The 25,347-nt window shown below is 41.9% G+C and overlaps 1 long non-coding RNA gene across 1 annotated transcript in view; it reads right to left on the bottom strand.

The window, feature by feature from the left end:
* The window catches only part of LOC123586767, a 52,839-nt gene extending 27,742 nt beyond the window's left edge, over positions 1 to 25,097 (bottom strand). The window contains exon 1 of the long non-coding RNA XR_006706938.1: positions 24,705 to 25,097. This is a non-coding gene — a long non-coding RNA (uncharacterized LOC123586767). The remainder of the gene's footprint in view (positions 1 to 24,704) is intronic.
* Positions 25,098 to 25,347: the final 250 nt, after the last annotated feature.

Here is a 25,347-nt window from a genome sequence, read left to right as displayed (position 1 = left end):
GTATGCAACTTCAGTGGTGAATTCATTTATTTGCTACCAGCTAAGACTTCCCTGTAATAAAATCAAACCTGTCCATCTCCTATACAGGAGGGAGAATTCTGAGATGGTCTTCAGTGATCCACACCTTTGTGTAATCCCCTCTCTTTGAGTGTGGGTGAAACCTGTGACTTACTTCTACCCAGTAGTATGTAGCAAAGATGATGGGATTTCACTCCCATGACTGTGTTTTGCAGTATGATAAAGATGAAGGGATTTTGCAGATGTAATTAAGGTCCCTAATCAATTGATTTGAAATTAATCTAAAGGGAGATTATTAGGAGTGGGCCTTTGCTAATCACTAATCACATGAGCCCTTTAAAAGAAGGTCTGGAGATTAGAAATGGAAAAAGTAAGGGAGGGGCGCCTGGGTGGCTCAGTGGGTTAAGTGTCTGACTCTTGGTTTTAGCTCAGATCATGATCTCATGGTTCAGGAGTTCAAGCCCTGCATCAGGCTCTGCGCTGACAGCATGGAGCCTGCTTAGTATTCTCTCTCTCTCCCTCAAAATAAAGAAATAAACTTAAAAAAAATAAGTAAGAGAGATTTTTCCTTATGGCCTTAAAAAACAAACTACCAGATTCTAGGGAAGATGGCGGCGTAGGAGGACGCTGGGCTCACTGCGCATCCTGCTGATCACTTAGATTCCACCTACACCTGCCTAAATAACCCAGAAAACACCAGAAGACTAGCAGAATGGAGTCTCCAGAGCCAAGCGCAGACGAGAGGCCCATGGAAGAGGGTAGGAAGGTCGGAGAGGCGGTGCGCGCTCCAAGGACTGGCGGGAGGGAGCCGGGGCGGAGGGGCGGAGAGGCGGCCAGCCAGTCAAGCAGAGCCCCCGAGTCTGGCAAAAGCAGAGGGGCCGGATGGAGTGTGTTCCGACAGCAAGCGGGACTTAGCATGTGGGAGGTCATAAGTTAACAGCTCTGCTCGGAAAGCGGGAAGGCTGGAGGACAACAGGAGGGAGAGTTGTTGAGCCCCGGACGACAGAGCTTAGCTTGGCGGGGAACAAAGGCGCTCGCCAGCGCCATCTCCCTCACCCATCCCCCAGCCAAAAGCCGAAAGGGAACCAGTTCCTGCCAGGGAACTTGCTCGCTCCTCGCAAACAACCAACGCTGTGCTTCTGTGGATCCATCCCTCCGGCAGGTCTGACTCCCTCCCGCTGCCACAGGGCCCCTCCTGAAGTGGATCACCGAAGGAGAAGCGAGCTAAGCCTACCCCTCCTGCCCCCGTGCACCTTGCCTACCCACCCCAGTTAATACGCCAGATCCCCAGCACCACAAGCCTGGCAGTGTGCAAGTAGCCTAGATGGGCCACACCACCCACAATGAATCCCGCCCCTAGGAGAGGGGAAGAGAAGGCACACACCAGTCTGAGTGTGGCCCCAGCGGTGGGCTGGGGGCAGACATCAGGTCTCACTGCAGCCCTGCCCACCAACTCCAGTTATACACCACAGCACAGGGGAAGTGCCCTGCAGGTCCGCACCACTCCAGGGACTATCCAAAATGACCAAACGGTAGAATTCCCCCCAAAAGAATCTCCAGGAAAAACAACAGCTAATGAACTGATCAAAAAGGATTTAAATGATATAACAGAAAGTGAATTTAGAATAATAGTCATAAAATTAATCGCTGGGCTTGAAAACAGTATAGAGGACAGCAGAGAATCTCTTGCTACAGAGATCAAGGGACTAAGGAATAGTCAGGAGGAGCTGAAAAACGCTATAAACGAGATGCAAAATAAAATTGAAACGACCACGGCTTGGATTGAAGAGGCAGAGGAGAGAATAGGTGAACTAGAAGATAAAATTATGGAAAAAGAGGAAGCTGAGAAAAAGAGAGATAAAAAAATCCAGGAGTATGAGGGGAAAATTAGAGAACTAAATGATACACTAAAAAGAAATAATATATGCATAATTGGTAACCCAGAGGAGGAAGAGAGAGGGAAAGGTGATGAAGGTGTACTTGAAGAAATAATAGCTGAGAACTTCCCTGAACTGGGGAAGGAAAAAGGCATTGAAATCCAAGAGGCACAGAGAACTCCCTTCAGACATAACTTGAATCGATCTTCTGCACGACATATCATAGTGAAACTGGCAAAATACAAGGATAAAGAAAAATTCTGAAAGCAGCAAGGGATAAACGTGCCCTCACATATAAAGGGAGACCTATAAGACTCGTGACTGATCTCTCTTCTGAAACTTGGCAGGCCAGAAAGGATTGGCAGGAGATCTTCAATGTGATGAACAGAAAAAATATGCAGCTGAGAATCCTTTATCCAGCAAGTCTGTCATTTAGCATAGAAGGAGAGATAAAGGTCTTCCCAAACAAACAAAAACTGAAGGAATTCGTCACAACTAAACCAGCCCTACAAGAGATCCTAAGGGGGATCCTGTGAGACAAAGTACCAGAGACATCACTACAAGCATAAAACATACAGACATCACAATGACTCTAAACCCGGATCTTTCTATAATAACACTGAATGTAAATGGACTAAATGCGCCAACCAAAAGACATAGGGTATCAGAATGGATAAAAAAAACAACCCATCTATTTGCTGTCTACAAGAGACTCATTTTAGACCTGAGGACACCTTCAGATTGAGAGTGAGGGGATGGAGAACTATTTATCATGCTACTGGAAGCCAAAAGAAAGCTGGAGTAGCCATACTTAGACAAACTAGACTTTAAATTAAAGACTGTAACAAGATATGAAGAAGGGCATTATATAATAATTACAGGGTCTATCCATCAGGAAGAGCTAACAATTATAAACGTCTATGTGCCGAATACGGGAGCCCCCAAATATATAAAACAATTACTCATAAACATAAGCAACCTTATTGATAAGAATGTGGTAATTGCAGGGGACTTTAACACCCCACTTACAGAAAGGGATAGATCATCTAGACACACGGTCAATAAAGAAACAAGGGCCCTGAATGATACATTGGATCAGATGGACTTGACAGATATATTTAGAACTCTGCATCCCAAAGCAACAGAATATACTTTCTTCTCGAGTGCACATGGAACATTCTCCAAGATAGATCATATACTGGGTCACAAAACAGCCCTTCATAAGTATACAAGAATTGAAATCATACCATGCATACTTTCAGACCACAATGCTATGAAGGTTGAAATCAACCACAGGAAAACATCTGGAAAACCTCCAAAAGCATGGAGGTTAAAGAACACCCTACTAACGAATGAGTGGGTCAACCAGGCAATTAGAGAAGAAATTAAAAAATATATGGAAACAAACGAAAATGAAAATACAACAATCCAAACGCTTTGGGATGCAGTGAAGGCAGTCCTGGGAGGAAAATACATTGCAATTCAGGACTATCTCAAGAAACAAGAAAAATCCCAAATACAAAATCTAACAGCACACCTAAAGGAAACAGAAGAAGAACAGCAAAGACACCCCAAACCCAGCAGAAGAAGAGAAATAATAAAGATCAGAGCAGAAATAAACAATATAGAATCTAAAAAAACTGTAGAGCAGATCAACGAAACCAAGAGTTGGTTTTTTGAAAAAATAAACAAAATTGACAAACCTCTAGCCAGGCTTCTCAAAAAGAAAAGGGAGATGACCCAAATAGATAAAATCATGAATGAAAATGGAATTATTACAACCAATCCCTCAGAGATACAAACAATTATCAGGGAATACTATGAAAAATTATATGCCAACAAACTGGACAACCTGGAAGAAATGGACAAATTCCTAAGCACCCACAGTCTTCCAAAACTCAATCAGGAGGAAATAGAAAGCGTGAACAGACCCATAACCAGTGAAGAAATTGAATGGGTTATCAAAAATCTCCCAACAAATAAGAGTCCAGGACCAGATGGCTTCCCAGGGCAGTTCTACCAGACGTTTAAAGCAGAGATAATACCTATCCTTCTCAAGCTATTCCAAGAAATAGAAAGGGAAGGAAAACTTCCAGACTCATTCTATGAAGCCAGTATTACTTTGATTCCTAAACCAGACAGAGACCCAGTAAAAAAAGAGAACTACAGGCCAATATCCCTGATGAATATGGATACAAGAATTCTCAATAAGATACTAGCAAATCGAATTCAACAGCATATAAAAAGAATTATTCACCATGATCAACTGGGATTCATTCCTGGGCTTCAGGGCTGGTTCAACATTCGCAAATCAATCAACGTAATACATCACATTAATAAAAGAAAAGATAAGAACCATATGATCCTGTCAATCGATGCAGAAAAGGCCTTTCACAAAATTCAGCACCCTTTCTTAATAAAAACGCTTGAGAAAGTCGGGATAGAAGGAACATAGTTAAAGATCATAAAAGCCATTTATGAAAAGCCCACAGCTAACATCATACTCAACGGGGAAAAACTGAGAGCTTTTTCCCTGAGATCAGGAACACGACAGGGATGCCCACTCTCACCGCTGTTGTTTAACATAGTGTTGGAAGTTCTAGCATCAGCAATCAGACAACAAAAGGAAATCAAAGGCATCAAAATTGGCAAAGATGAAGTCAAGCTTTCGCTTTTTGTAGATGACATGATACTATACATGGAAAATCCTATAGACTCCACCAAAAGTCTGCTAGAACTGATACATGAATTCAGCAAAGTTGCAGGATACAAAATCAGTGTACAGAAATCAGTCGCATTCTTATACACTAACAATGAAGCAACAGAAAGACAAATAAATAAACTGATCCCATTCACAATTGCACCAAGAAGCATAAAATACCTAGGAATAAATCTAACCAAAGATGTAAAAGATCTGTATGCTGAAAACTTCAGAAAGCTTATGAAGGTAATTGAAGGAGATATAAAGAAATGGAAAGACATTCCCTGCTCATGGATTGGAAGAATAAATATTGTCAAAATGTCAATACTACCCAAAGTTATCTACACATTCAATGCAATCCCAATCAAAATTGCACCAGCATTCTTCTCGAAACTAGAACAAGCAATCCTAAAATTCATATGAAACCACAAAAGGCCCCGAATAGCCAAAGTAATTTTGAAGAAGAAGACCAAAGCAGGTGGCATCACAATCCCAGACTTTAGCCTCTACTACAAAGCTGTAGTCATCAAGACAGCATGGTATTGGCACAAAAACAGACACATAGACCAGTGGAATAGAATAGAAACCCCAGAACTAGACCCACAAACGCATGGCCAACTAATCTTTGACAAAGCAGGAAAGAACACCCAATGGAAAAAAGACAGTCTCTTTAACAAATGGTGCTGGGAGAACAGAACAGCAACATGTAGAAGATTAAAACTAGACCACTTTCTCATACCATTCACAAAAATAAACTCAAAATGGATAAAGGACCTGAATGTGAGACAGGAAACCATCAAAACCCTAGAGGAGAAAGCAGGAAAAGACCTCTCTGACCTCAGCCGTAGCAATCTCTTACTCAACACATCCCCAAAGGCACGGGGATTAAAAGCAAAAGTGAATTACTGGGACCTTATGAAGATAAAAAGCTTCTGCACAGCAAAGGAAACAACCAACAAAACTAAAAGGCAACCAACGGAATGGGAAAAGATATTTGCAAATGACATATCGGACAAAGGGCTAGTATCCAAAATCTATAAAGAGCTCACCAAACTCCGCACCCGAAAAACAAATAACCCAGTGAAGAAATGGGCAGAAAACATGAATAGACACTTCTCTAAAGAAGACATCCGGGTGGCCAACAGGCACATGAAAAGATGTTCAACGTCGCTCCTTATCAGGGAAATACAAATCAAAACCACACTCAGATATCACCTCACGCCAGTCAGAGTGGCCAAAATGAACAAATCAGGAGACTATAGATGCTGGAGAGGATGTGGAGAAACGGGAACCCTCTTGCACTGTTGGTGGGAATGCAAATTGGTGCAGCCGCTCTGGAAAGCAGTGTGGAGGTTCCTCAGAAAATTAAAAATAGACCTACCCTATGACCCAGCAATAGCACTGCTAGGAATTTATCCAAGGGATACAGGAGTACTGATGCATAGGGGCACTTGTACCCCAATGTTTATAGCAGCACTCTCAACAATAGCCAAATTATGGAAAGAGCCTAAATGTCCATCAACTGATGAATGGATAAAGAAATTGTGGTTTATATACACAATGGAGTACTACGGGGCAATGAGAAAGAATGAAATATGGCCCTTTGTAGCAACGTGGATGGAACTGGAGAGTGTGATGGTAAGTGAAATAAGCCATACAGAGAAGGACAGATACCATATGTTTTCACTCTTACGTGGATCCTGAGAAACTTAACAGAAACCCATGGGGAAGGGGAAGGAAAAAAAAAAGAGGTTAGAATGGGAGAGAGCAATAGCATAAGAGACTCTTAAAAACGGAGAACAAACTGAGGGTTGATGGGGGGTGGGAGGGAGGGGAGGGTGTGTGATGGGTATTGAGGAGGGCACCTTTTGGGATGAGCACTGGGTGTTGTATGGAAACCAATTTGACAATAAATTTCATATATTGAAAAAAAAAAGAAAAAAAAACTACCATGAGTTCCACAGGTTCAGTATAAGGACATGTCATATGTGAATATGTGTCTCTATGTATACATCTATCTACATGTATTCAGCTGACCTCTAAACAACTGGGGGCTTAGGGGCAGTGAGTGACCTCCTACACAGTCAAAAATCCAGTGTAACTTTTGACTCCCCAAAAGGCTACTAACAGCCCGCTGTTGACTAGAAGCCTTACTGATAATGTGTCAGTTGATACATGTATTATATGTTATATGTATTATATACTGTATTCTTACAATAAAGTAAGCTAAAGAAAGGAAAATGTTGAGAAAATCATAAGAGAAAATGTATTTGTAGTACTGTACTGTATTTACCAAACTTCTCCTATAAGTGGACCCACACAGTTGAAAACTGTGCTGTCCCAAGGGTCAGCTGTGTATGTACAAATTTTCTGTGTTCCAATATGTGTACTCTTCTACACAGCCACCGCTACATATATATTTATACATTCACACCTGTGCCAGTGTGCACACGCATGTGGTCTACAAAAAAGCATGGTTAGGTTCAGTGCAGCTCAGTGTATATTTTGATATGTGCAAATGCATATTTATACATATGTTCTGCTCATCATTTCCTAACTTTTGTACATTTAACTATATGGTATGGTGTGCATGTGAGATGCAGCCTAGGAGCCACCAATACCTGTGGCCTCACTTTTGCCTAAGTATCAAGAAAGAGCCATGATATTTAAGTGACTTTGGTTTCCCTTGGACATCCTGCAGTTCTCCATTTGATGTTAATGTAAATGAACTGAAATGGAGCATGAGATCAGGGCAGGATGACTGCCGATTCCATCTCCACTCCCAGCTGGGCCACAAATGGAGCCTGGTAATTCATCCTTCCTGCTCCCCAGGCCAGGAGTTTGGGTCTCTTCCCATTACCCTTTACTAGGACTCTGCCTGTTTTCTGGGCCCCAGCTTTTTTTCCTGACAAAGAATTCAGTAAAACCATTTGGCAAGTGCAATCTTTCAGTCTCCTGGTGTAATACTCAATGTCCAGAGAAGCACGTTCCTCTCCCTTCTCTCCCTAAGAGGTCTTCTTTATTTCCTTCTAATGGACTCTCTTAAGTGACAAATTTCCAGCTGTTGTCAAGATCTCTCCATTAATGTGGTCTGAAACTCTTGGGAAGCCTTCAAGTGAGGCTGTGTTATCCTGAAGTCCAGACATACCTGTACTGGCCTTAACTCCATGGTCAATACCTGTGTTGACAACACTCTTAAAGTACACAGCCACTGGGGACCCTCTCAGGATGCAGTAAATATGCATTAAAACGAGAGTCTCAGGGGCACCTGGGTGGCTAAGTCGGTTAAGCGTCCAACTTCAGCTCAAGTGATGATCTCGAAGTTCATGAGTTCAAGCCCCATGTTGGGCTCTGTGCTGACAGCTCAGAGCCTTGGAGCCTGCTTTGGATTCTGTGTCTCCCTCTCTCTCTCTCTGCCCCCCTGCCACTCACACTCTGTCTCTCTCTCTCTCTCTCTCAAAAATAAATAAACATTTTTTAAAAAATGTTTAAAAACCCACAGTTTCAGATTTGAGAACGTTTTCTCTCTTTTGCTTGCAGGATATGGGCTTAGATTTTCTCGCTGAATCTACTACTACTACTGGAGAAAAGTGAGTCAGAGAGTTGAAAAATCACACCACCTTCCTTCTAGACTCCTTTTCTCTTTCTTCAATAGAAAGGGTTAGGGTTTGTTATTGCTATGACTGTATTAAATGACTCAGCTATTTTATGAAACATGTCATGCTCTGACGTTTATAGCCGCTGAGGGTCATTAAAGGAGCAAGTTTCCAGGGTGCGTTACAAGTACAATTTCTGATTCCCCACACGCTGTAGCCAGAGTGGTCTTTTACAAGGCAAATCAGACCCTGTCACGCTGTTTAAAATTATCCAAAGCGGTCCCATTACTTAGAATAAAACCCCAAAATTTTCATGGCTTAAAAGGCCCTGTGTACTATTCTCCCTCATCTCCCCAGCCTCATCTCAGGATCCACTCCTCCTTGACTTTCTTATATAGAATAGAGCTCTTTCAGTTTCCCTAATTCACCGTGCTCCTTTCTGTGAATGCTCCTTTAGCTCGTATGTTTTCTCTCTCTGATATTTTCTTTCCCTCCTGCCCCTTCACTGGCCAAATTTGTTCACGATTGGACCTCAGTTCCAGTGTCACCTTCTTTTGTACTCCTCCCCCCACACATACACCAAGTCAATCTCCTAGTCAGACCCCTTGATAGTACCTTCATTGGACCCATCAGAGTCTATAATTGAATGGGTCCTTCATTGGACCCATTACAATTAGTAAGCATACATCTGCTTGCATGATTCTTTGCTAAGTGTCTGTCTTCTACTAGACACAGGATAAGAATCCCGTAAGTTTGGCTCAGCAGTATATTCTTCATACCAATTACCGCCAGTTGGTACCCAGCAGGGTGCTCAACCAATATCCCTGAGTAAATGAGTATGTAGGTTAGGCTTTACCCTGATTATAGCAAAGCCTGAACTCTGCTGGGCAAGCTGTCTCCTACATCTCTCAGTGTCCAGTTCCAATACCATGCACCAGAATAACTTCCTTCTAAAAATATATGTATGATATTTGGTGGAGCTGTTTTGCTGGTGAGCATGAAAATTTTACTTCACAGCATTCACATTGCTTGTGAATCCTTTGCACAGTTTGGCAATTTTCAATTTAAATATTTACCGTGGGTTCACTTGTCATATTTACCATGAATACATAATGCAAGGCAGATGGTAATAAATATTATAATAGACCTCGAAGGTGCTATGAGAACCAAACAGAAGGAATTAATCTCCACTGGGGAGATCTGGGAAGGCCCCAAGTACAAGTTAACATATGAATAAGGCCTTGAAGTCTGGGTAGGTTGGTAAAGACACTTTCAACCCTGTTTACCTGGCCAACCCTTAGCTAACCCTAACTATCTTTATAGTTCAGCTTAAGAATCACTTCCTCCTGGAAGTTTTCTCTAATCCCATCCTCCAACCAAGTTACATGCTCCCATTGTCCTTTCTCCATTATCACAACACTTATTTGTCTATCTTGCTAAATTCTAAGCTCAGGAAAAGGAACTGAAGGTGACTTATCCACCAATGCATCTGCATGGTTTAGTACAGTGCCTGGCAAAAGGCAGACATTCAATAAATACCCACTGCATGAATGAATGAGTTGACAGAAAAATAAGAAGTAAAAGTGGGAATAGCAATTCAGGTATGGAGAAATACCATGAAGACATAAAAGGAAAGAAAGCCTGGTGTGGTCAACACAGATACATTGTTCCATAAGAGAAAGAAAACATCTAGGCAGTTAAGTGCATATTGTATATGGGAAACATAGGAAAAGGAAGGTTTGAAAGCTGGAGTCAGATTTTCAAAGGACTTGAATCATAATGAAGAATTTGTAGTTTCTATCACCAAGAAGAGCTACATGTTACTTAAATAGGAGGGTAGTGATATTAGATGTGTACTTTACAAAAACCACTTCGGTGGACCAGAAGACTGGAGAAAGAAAAGAGAATAAAGGTACAGAGAACGTTTAAGCTACTATAATTATCTAGTTCATGATTTCTCAACCTCGGCACCATTAGCATTTGGGGCTGGTAATTCTTTATTGTGGGTGGCTATTTAGTGCATTGTGGGATGTGTAGCAGCACACTTGGGCTCTACCCACTAGATTCCAGTAGCACCTATCCCCTAAGGTGTGACAGTCAAGAATATCTCTAGACATTGCCTACTATCTCCTGCAGGACAAAATCACCCTCAGTTATTTTGAGTATGACGGATCCAGGTGATAGATAATATGATGTAATCATGGGTGATAGTTTTTAGGATGAATGGGTCAGATACCAAGGACACTAACAAAAGTGATTTACCACAGGGAACAGCCATTTGTTATTGTGCAGCATGACTGGTACACAATATGGAAGTAAGTCTCCTCAAAAGAAGACAGGTAGATTCTTCTTAAAATGATCACATTTCTCCTAGAAAACGTACAGATAGCCGAGTTCTAGACATTTCCATCTATTTTGTTGGATTTAGTAGTCAAGAGACCATCATTCTTCTTTGATAGTGAAACTCTGATTCTCTCTTGGGCATCAGTCCATGGACTTTAAGCCCCTACCTCTGACTCCAAGGATGAAACAGCTAACACAGAGCCCTGAGCTAAGCAGACACAGGGGATGCCATCATGACACCTCAAAAGAACAGTATATCTGAAGAAGTCAAAGGGAGAAAAGAAGCCAAGAGAAGAAGGGAAAGAAACCAGAGCCATGATGAGGTTATCTGTGCTCTGGAATCTTACCATGCCTGAAGGTAGGTCATCCTTGGATTCCTCAATTTAGTGAGTCAACAAATTTATATTTTTGGTTTGGGTTATCTGAAGAACTGAGGGTGAGCCATATTGTTCAAGGAGAGTAACAGTCATCTAACAATATCCAAGTATCATTATAGAGTGTAGAGTGAGCACTGGACATAGAATCAAACCTCAGAGTTGAATCTAAGCCCAATCATGCACTCATCTATTAGTCATGCATCAAACTTTTATTGAGTACTTCTTGTGTCCTGTGCAATGAACTACACTGAGGCCATAACGCCAGAAAAAAAGACGGTCTTACCTGCCAAGAACTTATATTCTAAGGCTCAGTTGATGGGTGTCAACCCTGACTACATATTTGAATCAGTTCAGGATGTTGTATTTTTATTTTTTTTAAGGTTTATTTATTTTTTGGAGACAGAGAGACAGAGCACGAGCAGGGGAGGAGGGGCAGAGAGGGAGACACAGAATCCAAAGCAGGCTCCAGACTCTGAGCTGACAGCACAGAGCCTAACAAGGGGCTCAAACTCACAAACTGAACTGTGAGATCATGACTTGAGCTGAAGTTGGACACTCAACTGACTGACTGAGCCACCCAGGCCACCCCCAGGATGTTTTTAAATATGGCAATGCCTGGGTTCCATACCAGATGAGTCAAATAAGAATTTCTTAGACATGAGGTAGGCAATGTTTACTGAGGTAATAATAATGATGGTTAGGGTTCTATTCCCATCTTACGAAAAGGAAGGTGGGGTTAAATAACATGTTCAATGTGGCGCCTGGGTGGCTCAGTGGGTTAAGCGTCCGACTTCAGCTCAGGTCATAATCTCACAGTTCGTTGGTTTAAGCCCTGCATCAGGCTCTGTGCTGACAGCTCAGAGCCTGCAGCCTGCTTCAAATTCTGTGTCTCCCTCTCTTTCTGCCCCTCCCCTGCTCATGCTCTGACTCTCTCTCTCAAAAATAAATAAACATTAAAAAATTAAAAAAAAAAAATAACATGTCCAAGAATACACCACTGATGAGAGGCAAAGCTAGGATTTGAACCCAGACAAAGTCCCACGGGGTTTCAGAGCCTCCTCTTAATCACTAAGTTATGCTGTCATTTGAAAGGCATAGAAACACCATGGTATATTCAATCCAATATTATTATATACAAGCCAAGTTCATTTTCAGAATTCTCAGCTCTTCCTTTGCCTTCCCTTGTTCTTGCACTCACCAGCCCCAGCCTCATACGTACCTTCCACATGTACAGGGATAACAACTTTTCTTCTCTGTCCTATTCAGTATATTTTTTCCAGTGGTGCCTGGGTGGCTCAGATGGTTGAACGTCTGACTTTGGCTCAGGTCATGATCTCACAGTTCATGAGTTCTCGCCCTGAGTCAGGCCCTGTGCTGACAGCTCAGAGCCTGGAGCCTGCCTCACATTCTGTGTCTCCCTTTCTCTCTGCCCCTTCCCCACTCATGCTGTCTCTCTCTCAAAAATAAATAAACATTAAAATTTTTTTAATTACAAATAAAATAAAATATTTTTTTCCAGAAGTTACCTGCTACTCTTCACTTACAATAGAGTATGTGTAAGCCATGGTGCTTCCTTATCCAGAGTCACACTTACATCTTTTTTTAAAATTTATTTATGTATTTTGAGAGAGAGAGGGAGAGAGAGAGCAAGCAGGAGAAGGGCAGAGAGAAGGGGAGAAAAAGAATCTCGAGGGGGCTCTACACAGAGCCCGACTTGGGGCTCCAACCCATGAACCGTGAGGTCAAGAACTGAACTGAAATCAAGAGTCAGAGGCTTAACCGATTAAGCCACCCAGACGCCCCCACACTATGTCTTGATATAGCACTTTCTGCCATGGTATAAAGAACACTGGCTCTGAAATTAGAAATCTCAACTATATCACTTTAACTTAACTAGCCCCATAGCCTCAGATAAATTACATAACTACTCTGAGCCCCAGTTTCCTTTCGTGTAAAGTGGGAATAACACCTCTCTTGTTGTGTGGTGGTAAAGATTAAATTGAAATATATTTACAGTGTTTAACGGGGTCAAACACGGCAGACACTAAATTAAAGGCAACTACTGCTATTACAATTGCTGAGTAGTCATATCGATTTTCATATGGCTGAGGCCGTCAAAAATATGTAAAAGTAATTAAAACACCCAATATTATCAATGATTTACTGTGTTCCTGACATTGTTATCATTTCTTTACATGTATTTTCTCAGCTATTTCCAAAAATAATTGCATAAAATAGGTGTTTCCATTTTCCATGTTTTATAGATAATGAAACAAAACCAGAAGGATACCACATAGCTTTCCTAGGAAAGTGTTAAGGATTTATGTAATCTTAGTGCAGATTCTCTTAGGGTTTCCAGACTCAATTTCCAATGGTGAAGGCAAGGGTGGTTCCCAAACACCACAACAAGCAATTCTCTCAAACACCAGCAGGCTGAGGATTCAACTCAATTCTGACACCACCTACTTCAAGAAAGCATCAGATTCCACAAGCTAAGGGTTCAATCCTATAAAACAGTCTCCAACCCCTGACTTCGGAGGCCAGTTGCAAGCGCCAGCATGTTACTACCTATACTTCCGACTGACAGCCTACGGAGTGGAGGTTCCAACAACCTCCTCCTTAAATTCGATTAATTTGCTAGAGCGGCTCACAGAACTCAAGGAAACAGTTATTTACATTGACCAGTTTATTAAAGGAAACAAATCAACAGCCAGATGAAGAGATACATAGGGTGAGGTATTGTTGCAAGATTTTTTACCTCAACAGCCAGGGTTCATTGCCTCACCGCTTTGAAGAATCAAGAGGTGGACACGGAACAAAATGAGCAGCAGGCCAAAGTTTGTTAGGGTATAAGATCAGAAAGTGAGAATAGTATGAAAGCTGTCTTTACAGAGAGGGGGCGTTCAAAAGTGAGTACCTGTGGACTATAGGCAAGGGACTTTGCTTTATAGGGTTTGGGGTGACCCCTTCCCTTCCCCCGTGTTCCTTCTCACGTTCTACCCTTACTGGCTTGACAACTGTAGCCATTCTCTTTGGATCGGGTCGGTTCCACTGTATGATGGGTGGTCTGTAGCCATACTGTTCCTTGTGGGTCATAGTTTTATGGTCTGCTTATTTTTACTCAGGTCTTTGGTCAAATTCCTGAGGGAAACCTGAGGGAAAGTAAGTGGTGTCTATTACATTCTTAAGAGGAACCTTATGCCTGAGGGAGTTTGCTTAGGGTCAGATGCTCCCAGCATCGTTTTCAAATCTGTGTCTTCCCCACCCAGGGACCTCGAGTCCTGGCCTTTCCCTCTCTGCCTATTTTATCCTGTATTTCCCTATCATTGTACAGGGAAAGAGTGTGGAGAAGATGTGCCATTTTCTCCACATCTCCACTTGCTCATCACCCCAGAAGCACTCTGAATCTAGTAGTTTCGGTTTTTATGGGGGCTTCATTGCATAGTCATGATTGACTAAGATATTGGCCTTGGCCTGTTCAGTCTCCCTTTCTCTTCCCCAGAAATGGGGTAGGGGGTGGGACTCCAATCACCAAGGCACTCCGGGCAACCAGCCCTTATCCTTGGGTGGAGTCCAAAAACTACTGTCGTTAACATAACAAAAAACGTCTTTATTGCTCTGATTACAGGAAATTCCAAGGGTTTTAGGAGCCAGGAACCCTGGAGGAAGACTAAATACGTAAGAGGACTATAGTTTGGTAGTCTAAATAACAAAATATGTATTTCTTGTAAATTATAATACCACACAGATCACAGAAGTTTCCTGTTTGGGAACAAATATCAGCATCGTTATGACCACGTAAGAGGCACTTGTCATGGCAGATGTTTGTGTACATGATCTCATTTAAGCTTTACAACAACCCCAGTTTACAAACAAGCAAACAGAGGCTCAGCAAAATTATGTTAGTTGCCTGGATGTGGGTAGAACCCTGGTCTGTCTCACTCAAAGCTTGTGTGTGCCTTTTTCCCTCTTAGATATAAACAAAAGCTTAATTAAAGGTTTTGATTAATTAATATTATGTGTACACAGAATAAAAAAAAGGGCTTCATTTGTAGATCAACAAACCCCAACCCACCAGAGAAGGGATCTAATGAATTTTAATTTCCTTCTACTGCATTTTACTGACTTCTAAACACTCTTCTCATCTTTGGTTGTCCAGACATCGATACCTCTTCAGTTGTCCAGAGTTCCATCCAGAAAAACTCCCCATCTTGGGAGGACTCACACAGCATCTCCTTTACGAATCTAATCCCCTTCACAAGCACAAACTTCCCTGGTCTAGTTTGAATTGGAAAGAGGTCCTCTATTTCAGAATACAGAACTCTCCCGGCATTAAAAAAGAAATTCCGGCAATATGTTCAAATAGGGTGATCAGCCCAAGTCTATCACATTGAAATAGAGGCAAAGATAGCTCCCATGACTTAATTAATTCTTCTATTATCAGCATTCATGCTCTTCAACTGAATCTCATTTGCATATTCCCGTAGAGCATCATTATTTAAGTTTAAAGGCACTTAAAATCAAGTCACACAATGGTTATATGTACTCAAATCAATGCAGGCTATTCAAAGAAAAGCACTGAATGGATATAAAGACTGGCTGATAGATGTACCATTTTCACGCTTGCTCTCTTTATGCTCACATCCCAATAATGCCACTGAGTACCTACTATATGCAAGATATTAAGCAATGAGTTTCACTTCTTATGGGTGTGGTACAGAGGAAACTATGCATTTAAAATAATGCTATCCTATCAAGTTATTGATCTGCATTGTATATATTTCCTGGTCATAGGCAGCTTCCACACAGAAACATCTGGATGCAAGTTGAAGAATTCAATTACTCAGATCCAAGTGGGTATATCTGTTTCCTGGTAGGTGGATAATTGACTTATAGCTGGCTTCATACAGATATAGCCCAAAGCTATTTTGACAAAGACAGAATGAAGTAATGTTTTTTTTAATGCTGCTGAGAAGAAGATCTTGCAGATCTATGCTTGACATTATGCAGGTAGCCACCAAAACAACCAAATTAGGATTACTATTGGGTCACCTCGAGATGCTACGTGAACCCTCTGATTAATACAACGGTGTAAAAAATATGTCAAGATATTGCCATAATATTGTCTGATATATTGCCTCTGGTACATTTTCTGAGGCATTTCCTTGCCCATGTATAAAACAATGATGGAAAAGTAGTAATTTCAGGAATGAGGGGAAGCCAAGAAAAGGTTTAGATGTTAAATAATGTTTTGAACGTTAAAATGTTAAAATGTTAAAACAATGCTTTGAAATCACCGTTACTCTAAAAATGCAACGTTAGAACTTTTATTGTGGTAGCCAGCCTAGTCTAGTCTAGTCTCTGAAACGAGAGCACAAAGTTATACATTTGAAGTTAAATGAAATGACAATTCAATCTGGATTCCTTTTTCTTTTAATATACTTTCATTAATTTCATCTGAGCCTTGGCCTCTCCAGATCCCTGGAATGCCAGGAGTCATCTCCATGCATTTGATGAGGAAAGAAGGAGGACTGGGCCAGGGGTGGGGGAAGGGGGGAGGATGGGGGTGGGGAGGACAACATAGAAGAGGGAGGACTTAATGAGAATAGACACACCTCTCCTTACACTCAAAAGACACTCTGCTGTGCTGCTCCATTCCCTTCTGTCAAACAGCGTCCCACACAAAAGCCATCTGTAAAGGGAGGTGACAAAGCAAGTTGTTGACAGTATGCAGTCAAGTTCATCTCTGGTCTTATTAGGAAGAGAAATGGAAAGCAGATCTTAGGGCTGTCAGGAATTTCAAAGGTGCTGTTTGCCCAGATGATGGAGAAGACCTTGTTTACTCTGTCTGAGCTCATCCTGCTTCCAAAATCTGCAGGGACTCCCTAGTGCATCTCAAAAGTTAATGCGATTTGGCAGATTGGAGCCACCTGGGAATCTTGTTACAAAGCAGATTCTGTTTGGGTGGGTCTGAATTCTGCATTTCTCACAAACTCCTAGGTGATGCTCTTTCCTAACCCCTTGCTCTTTCCTACCAGATGTTGTGCTCTGCTTCTTCTGACCCCCACCCCTAAAAGGTCCCTGTGATTCCCGATGTGTAGCAGTAAGAAGAAAAAAATGTTTTCTATTCTGCCATGCTGCCAACCTCATTTCAAGGGTATGTCTGCAATTCCTTCTTCCCCTAATGGTACTTGCTGATAATTTGCAGGCTCTTGGAACACTTTAAGTCTGTCTCCTTCTTCTCCTTCTCCTTCTCCTTCTCCTTCTTCTCCTTCTTCTTCTCCTTTGCTCTTTCTTTCTTTTGAATATTTAGTGAAGCATACTAAATGCCTGTGCTGAGGGCGAGGATTCTGGGATGAACACAGCTCCTGCCTTCCTGACTTTCACAGGCTGGCTGGGAGCATTTGGAGAGAGTAGGGTGCAACACAGCCAGTCAGTACAATATGGAGGTGCTCCTACAGAGAAAGCATGCGCTGCTGCGGAAGGGCTGGGAAGCTGAGTTTTAAAGGAGGATTTTACGTGGCCGAGAAGGGAATGAATATTCTTCAGACAGGAGGAAAAAAAAAAAAAAATCACCAGCAGTAACACAGCAAGTAAGGAAGAAATAGCATTGCAGGTGATACAAAGGGCAAGGCGAAGAGTGTCAGAGTGGAAGCTGAAGTTGCTTTGACTTTCACTGTTGAGATTCTCTGACATCTATCAAGGGCTCCAAGCCAGGACACCCTCCTTCAATCCCTTCACCTGACAGAGCCTCCTTTGGAATTCTGGACAATCACGTCTTGCCTCCTGGGGCAAACCCTGAGCTCATGAAGCACATGAGGTTACCTGTTGGTCCCTGAGCATCGCCTAACCTATAACTCGCATACTCTCATCTTCGGTAGCGGCCATTTCCATCTTCAATCTTTGCGTTTCTCCAAGAACAGACCCTGGAGCAAGGGCTTGAGAGCAAGTAGTTTATCTGGGATGTGAAGACCAGCAGGGGAGTGGAGAAGTGAGAAGGGGAAGGGAGGACAGACAACACAGGGAGGATTATCAAGCCAGTTGCTGCTATGGGTGCCTGGAACTTCATCCCACGGAGGAAACCTGGGGAGCCAGTGTGAAATATATGTCCCTAAGGTACTACACAGAGGACAAGGAAGCTGGCGGTGCTCCGACGTCCATTTCCCTCATCACTGGTGAGGGCTGCGGGTGGCACAGGAGTTATCCCTCTGGCATGGGATGCTTCTGCTCTGCCATGCATGGAAGTGAGTCTCCTGCAGCGAAAGAAAGCCCTCAGGCAAAGACACGCAGGACCTGGCAGCTAGGTGCACACTGAGCTGGTGAGGTAGGGGGGCTGTGAGGTGTCTGCCACATGCCCCACGGAACCCAGGGCCAAACCTCCTTCCTCTTTGCCGGCTCCCAATACCACCCTCAGCCCGATCTTCCTAGCATCCGACTTTGCTGATTCAGTCTCCTGTTTTGGGTTCTCCTCCAACTGAAGCTTCCCTCCCCACCTGCCACTGGGTAGAGCTCACACCGGAGTACTCATGGAACGTTTGTGGCATTTCTACCTGATGACTCAAATCCAATGGGCCACCTGGTGAATTTATTTTTAACATGATCCTGAAATGAAACTGAGATGACTTTACATCAGATGCATATTTTATCTGTAGGTCAACATTTATATTACATCCTAGCTCTCTGGTGACTGATGAAACGTGACAGCAATTTATTTTTGTCTCGAAGTCTGATTCAATTACATCACCATGCCACGCTTAGGAGGTTCCATTACATTGCCTCTTCTGTGCCCCAACTGTGCACAAGCCTGCAATATTAGGGAGATTTTGCTACAATTCTTAAGCCTCAAGTACAGTTCCCCAGTGGTCTGTTTTTATGTGCTCTTTTTGGATGGCATTAATGACATCAGTTTTAGGAGGCTGAAGTGTCAGTGGCAGGTTTTTCTTTTTAGTCATTCACTCATCTTCTGTTAGCAGAAGGAAGAAACTAGCCCCTCCATCGTCAGATCATGAGCTCAGGTGGTATATTACCACCCGCGGCTCTAGCAGCAGGCAGAGACTGTTTGCCTTCTTTCTTCTGAACTTGAACTTGAGAGGATGTTGGCCAGGAACTGCTGTCAGCCTCCTATTGTCAAACCTGAGCCTGAGAACAAAGGTGACAGGGAAGAGAGAACTGGGAGAGGGAGGGGGGCTGAGACTAGATGACCAACATAGCCGACCTTGAAGCCATGGATCTTTCTGGCCTCAATGGCAATGTAAGATAACAAATCTCTTTTGGTTTACGATAGTTTGGTTGGATTATCTGTCACGTGCACCCAAAAGATCTCGAGAGGATGCAGTCCCTGAGAAACCTGGACTCAAATCCCAATTCTGCTTTTTGTTAGCTCTGTTTTTAAAGTTCAGTTCCTTCAGCTTTCAAAGATGAAATATCCCCCTGACAGGGATATTGTAAAGATGAAATGAGATGATGGACTCAAGCTTCTCTGCCCAGTGTCTGCCCCCAAGACAGGGATCGATGTACCCACTGTCCTTCACTAAGGAAGCATGTCCCAGCCCAACCAGGGTAAAGTTCTGCACACTGGCTGCTTTCCCAGAATTGATAAAATCAGGAAAAAATGCATCCATGAAAAGCCTGATGTTGAAGTATCCCATGACCACTATCAGATTCCATGCTGAGGAACGCAGGAGCTCCCAGCTAGCCCAAGAAGACTTGTGTCATCTGTGTGACTTGAATAATTTATGTGTCTGTGCTGGGCCTCAGTTGTTGTCATTTTCCAACGAGAAAAATAGCATAGAGATGGTATCTAAGGTTTCTTTCAGCTCAGAAATACTCTATGCCTCATTTCCTGAAATGCCCCCTCTTGGTACTTGGTAAAGTCTAAAGTCCCTGCAATTGTATTCAAAGCAGAGTCAAGACCCGGATGAGGCAAGTGGAAAGCCTAAGACAGAGTACACAAGGAGTCAGTGGCTCCTTGTGCCAAGCCACACAGCACAACTCCAAGAGTAAGTTCCTCCTTAAATTTTGCTCCCTAAGCACCAACCTTGATCACTGTAGTCTCAACCCTAATACGTTCCTTGTATAGCAGACCTTGTCTAGAATAGATGGAAACCAAATGCTGTGTTCACCACAGCTGGCACTAACCAGCTAGCACTGCTAAATAATTTTGAATTTTGAATTAGAATCAGGAAACCAAACCCTTCCTGGACCCAAATGAAGACATTTCCTGACCTATGAATTATAAGACTCATTTCAAGCAGCCATGGAGAGACTTATGAATCATACTGTCCAACTAGAGTTTAAGTTTTCAGTTCTGAATTAGCACAAACACCATGAACCTCCCCCAACCCCCACTCTGGCTTTTCTAGCGCATCACAAGTGCCACCATCACCTTCACTCATTGAAGAACGATTTGGGGAGCTTCGTCATTGATGTCAGTCTTTATCTGGCAAGTATATGATTGAGCTCCTTAAAACAAATGAAAACAAACAAACCCGCCTCTGGTTTTGTTTTATTCTTTGGCAATATACGTATGATGTAGCTTTGGGAGAAAGAGTTGATCCCACTTCATTTATAATGAGGTGCATATGACTGAGAAAAGAGGCGTGTAGGGAAGGAATATTCAAACACTGAGAACAGTGTAGAAATAATTAGACACAGGAAGGAGAGGCAAGGATTGGATAGAAAGGGAGTCGTTGTCAGACTCCATCTCTGATGTAGATATTCACATGTAAATGAGTACACAAATGTACTTTGAGCATTTGCCAAATACTGGGCACTTTACACGTGATGTTCTTATTGAATGCTCACAATAAATGAGAAGACATTGCTATCTCCATTTTACAAATAAGTAAACAAAGACTGAGCCCAGGTCGGTTTCTCAAGGTCACAAGACCCAAGTGTGGTTAAAGTCTTTACTGAAAATGAGGTTTCTCTGACTTTAAAGACAGTTTGCCACCATTCACAATTCTGTAAAAATTCAATGTGATTTTAATTGGCTATTTGCCTTTTATACCCATCAAAGTTTTAGTGTTCTTGGTCATCAGCTTAGTTGTTTTTTTAAATGTTTCTGTTAATGTTTATTTATTTTTGAGAGAGAGACAGACAGACAGAACATGAATGGGGAGGGGCAAAGAGAGAGGGAGACACAGAATCCCAAGCAGGCTCCAGGCTCTGAGCTGTCAGCACAGAACGTGATGAGGGGCTTGAACTCATGAACTGCAAGATCATGACCTGAGCTTAAGTCAGATGCTTGACCAACTGAGCCACCTGGGGAACCCCAGTCATCAGCTAAGTTATAAGAGGAAGAAGTCTCTGGCCACTGAAGGAGCTAGTTTTAATAGCCTGCTTCAGTGAATGGAGTTACACTAGAACTCTTTTTGGAGAATTAGGTATGTGACTTCATGCCTGCTTTTCCAGCAAAGTCTCACAGCTTTTGGCTGTGGCCACGTTTGTAACAGATCTCTCAGCATTAGAGGGTCCACAGCAGCACCTGTAAGGTCCCAGAGGAGCAGCAAGGCTCCCTCTCTCTCTCTCTCTCTCTCTCTCTCTCCCCCATCTCCCACACCTAATGTGCCAGTAACACATACCTTACTGATAACCCCGAATTTTGACAGCTCTAGAAGAGAACGTTTTTCCAGTTATTGTCTTTTTAAGGAGCAGTTTCAAGAGCGGATTCTGATGCAATTTGCCTGGTTGCATTACTAATCCAAACTCAGAACTGATTCAAACTCAGAACTGATCCAAACTCAGAATGGCCATCTGAAGGAATCGCTCCAATGATGCTGCACCTGCTATTTTATGGTCCTCTGAAAAGGCATTTGTTTGTGAGAAACACAATTAATGTCATTTAGTTCTTTTCAAACACCCCATAGTGGATGAAGAATCATCAGAGGAGAAAATGAACAGTTCTTGGAAGAGGTAACGGTAGGAAATAATTACAGCAAAGTGACTGGACCAGTACTGGCTCCTTCAGAGGGACAGAGGGATGACTCTGGCATCTGCCCAGTGCAGACACTGATGTTTCCTAGCCTTTCGTTAAAGCCATATTTGCAGAGTGAAATAGAATATCTAAAGTAATATGGACCATTCTGGGGTTAAATTTGCTTAATGTTTAAATATAGAGAATGTTCTTCATTTCAGACTCCTTGTGTAGTGCAGATATTCGCATGCAAATGAGTCCCTGGTAGGTAATGTAATAAAGAAAATATCTATAGAATATCTTTTGAAATTGATGCGATCAGTTAGGTATTATCAGTGGTCTTTTATAGCTTGAAAAATCTCAACAGTCAGTTCTGATTACTGCTGTTAGCCTATTTGTTTCATCCATTAAGTATATTATATTTTCTAATTTCAGTCTCTCTCCTCAAGTCCACCCCAAACTATGAGCCCCTTGAATACTCCATCACATCGTCAGCTCAGTGAACCCCTGTGAAGTTTTAGTCCTATTTGGCACATAACTGATCCTCCATAAATGCTTGTTGGATGCATTGATTTCCCAAACTGATCTCCAGCAATCTTCATGTATGATTTCTGATAATTTTGTAACAATTTCTCTTACAAAAACTGGGGAACCCAGTCAATAAACAGAATAAACATATATACATACACATACATATACATACATACATATATATATACACACAATATGAAATATAATATATAATCTGTGTATATGCATGTGTATATAATGTATATATGTATATAATATGTATACATTTATACATATATGTAATCTGTATACATATACATATATATTTATATGTACACACACACAATTCCAGGATGGCCAACTCATAAACTAGGAATAAGAAAAGTCAGTCAGTTAACCTTTTCATTGTTTTTTTTACCTAGCTTTTTATTTTTTTTCCATTTATATGTTAACTCTGCCATTGGCAAGTTATTTATCCATTAGTGTATAGCTTTCCCTTTCTGCCATAAGTTTGCTTGTGGTTTATATTTGTTTCTAGGGATTCTTTCTACTCTGAATTTTCACCTAATGGGAGACAGACACAGAACAGCCAAGTTTTCAGGGGAAAGGTAGAGAAAGAGGGTAAAATATCCACTAAAACATAAGAGACAGGTTAGTGGATCTCTGCTAAGCTGATTTCGCACTGGTGTGTGAGCCTCTGTAGAAAACAGAATTCAGAGTTGGGTGTGGGATGGTAAGACAGAAGTGGAGAAGTGACCTCTTTATAGGCTGTTTCAAAAGGGGTTACTAGGGGTGAAGCAAAGTCATGTGTCAATCTGAACCTCATAGTATTGACCAGTGCCTGGGAGTTTCTCTTCTCTCTAATAAAAACTGGCCTTGGCTGAGTTCTTTGCTAACAATATCCCCCATCACTTGCCTTGGTTTCTGCCCATATGCTAAGCCTGGTTGTGCAGCCTTCCAATTGATTAAGAGAGCCAAGCAATAGCTTTCCAATAAAGTCTTTGTATGCCTAAACTGGCTAGAGTCTTGCAACCAAGAACATTCACAGATGAAAAAACTAAGAGATAGAGATGTTTGAAAAACTTGGCAAAAGTCACAGTTGCAGGCAGCACTGTTGTGATCCAAGCAAATCTATAGGGCTCCCAGAGTTCATGCTCTTAACCAGTACTCAACACTGCTAGTTTTGCAATAAGGTATATAGCCCCTTTTGGAAAAAGTTTCTGAAAAATCTAGTAAGGTTGAACATATGTACATTCTACAACCCAGAAATTGCACTCTTTCATTTTTATTTTTTTAAAATAAGCTCCACCCCCAATATGGGGCTTGAACTCACAATCCCAAGATCAAGAGTCACATGCTCTACTGATTAGCTAGCCAAGAACCCCCAGAAATTATACTCTTAGGTGTGATAGATTACAAAAATCAGTGCAATATTTTTCATATCCTCTATCAAGAAGTAGAGTTTATTCTCCCACTCTGTGATTCTAGCCTGGTCTTCAGATTTGTTTTGTCCAAGAAAGTAAGTTAAAAGTGATGTTGGGCCAGTTCTGAGCCTGGGCTTCAAGAGACCTTACAATTTTTGTTCTTGCTACTCTTAAAACTTTGACAGCCTAGGCTGAACCAGACTGCTGGAGGAGGAGAGAAAGACCATGTAGAGCAGAGATAAACAATCCCAGCTTAACCATTTGAGACCACCAGCCAATAGACATCTTACAAGCTGATCATAAAAACATAAAAAGCCCACCTCAAAACAACAGAGCCTGAGCACAACCTAAAATGCCAGCCCACAGAACTGTGAGCTAAATAAATGACTGTTGTGTTGTCACTAACTTCTGAAGTGATTTCATGCAGCAAAAGCCAATTCATTAAGTGTCTTAGGGGTATCTATCTATCTATCTTCACTAGCTGTGTGTATGTACACACACACACACACACACACACACACACGCACACATATAAAGAAGTAGGTATAAGAATGTTCATAGTAAAATTGTTTATAACAGCAAGAAATATGAGGCACCTGGGTGGCTCAGTTGGTTAAGCATCCAACTTCAGCTCAGGTCATGATCTCAGGGTCCATGGGGTTCAAGAACCATATTGGGCTCTGTGCTGACAGTTCAGAGTCTGGAGGCTACTTCACATTCTGTGTCTCCCTCTTTCTCTGCTCCTCCCCCACTCACACTTTGTCTCTCCTCTCTCTCTCTCTCTCTCTCTCTCTCTCTCAAAAATAAATACACATTAAAAAATATTTACAATAGCAAGAAATATGAGACTATTTAAATAGCCAGCAATAGGGATATAGATACACAAATGATGCAATGGAGAAATTTACAGCAGTGAAAATAAACTGAGAGAACAGTACCTTACCTGTAGCATGGGAGGATCTCACAAGCAATGGTGAGTAAAAAAATAAGATGCTGAAGAAACACATGCGATTTAGTTCCATTTTTGTAAGTTGGAAAACATGAAAATTGTGTGCTGATTGGGGACTCCTCTTCAGGGGGTAAAAGTTTATATAACTGCATGGAAATGACTAGTCTATTGGTGAGAGGAGGCTAACTCAAAACAAGTCCACTCTTCATTCGTGTTTCAGTCCAGTGAAGTTGGTAGTGAAAAACTGCTTCATGCAGTCACTCAGAGACCCAGTTCTGTTCCTTGTTGTCCTCCATCCCCCTTTGGGAACTTTGGAGACTTCTCTATGCAGCCAGTTAAGGAAAGAGCTTGGAGAATACTCAGGATTACGAGCTAGATTTGGAAGTGGTGTACTTCCATTCCATTCACATTCTTTTGGCCAGAATTCTATCACATGCTCTGACCTACAGCAAGGAAAGTTGGCACATATAGTAATACCTACATGTCAAAGAAGAAAAAAAAGGGGAAGCGGAATTTTTGAGTAGGTTTCATTGTGATCACCACTGGATTGAATATGAAGTGTATTCAGGAGAGAAGAAATGAAAGGTTTCATCTACACTGTTGTGTTTTATTTCTTAAGCTGGGATGCATATGTAAG

The sequence above is a fragment of the Leopardus geoffroyi genome, chromosome C3, assembly GCF_018350155.1.
Source record: "Leopardus geoffroyi isolate Oge1 chromosome C3, O.geoffroyi_Oge1_pat1.0, whole genome shotgun sequence".
Taxonomy (NCBI): domain Eukaryota; kingdom Metazoa; phylum Chordata; class Mammalia; order Carnivora; family Felidae; genus Leopardus; species Leopardus geoffroyi.
The sequence above is the reverse complement of the archived record's forward strand: the minus strand, read 5'-3'. Positions and strand labels throughout refer to the sequence as shown.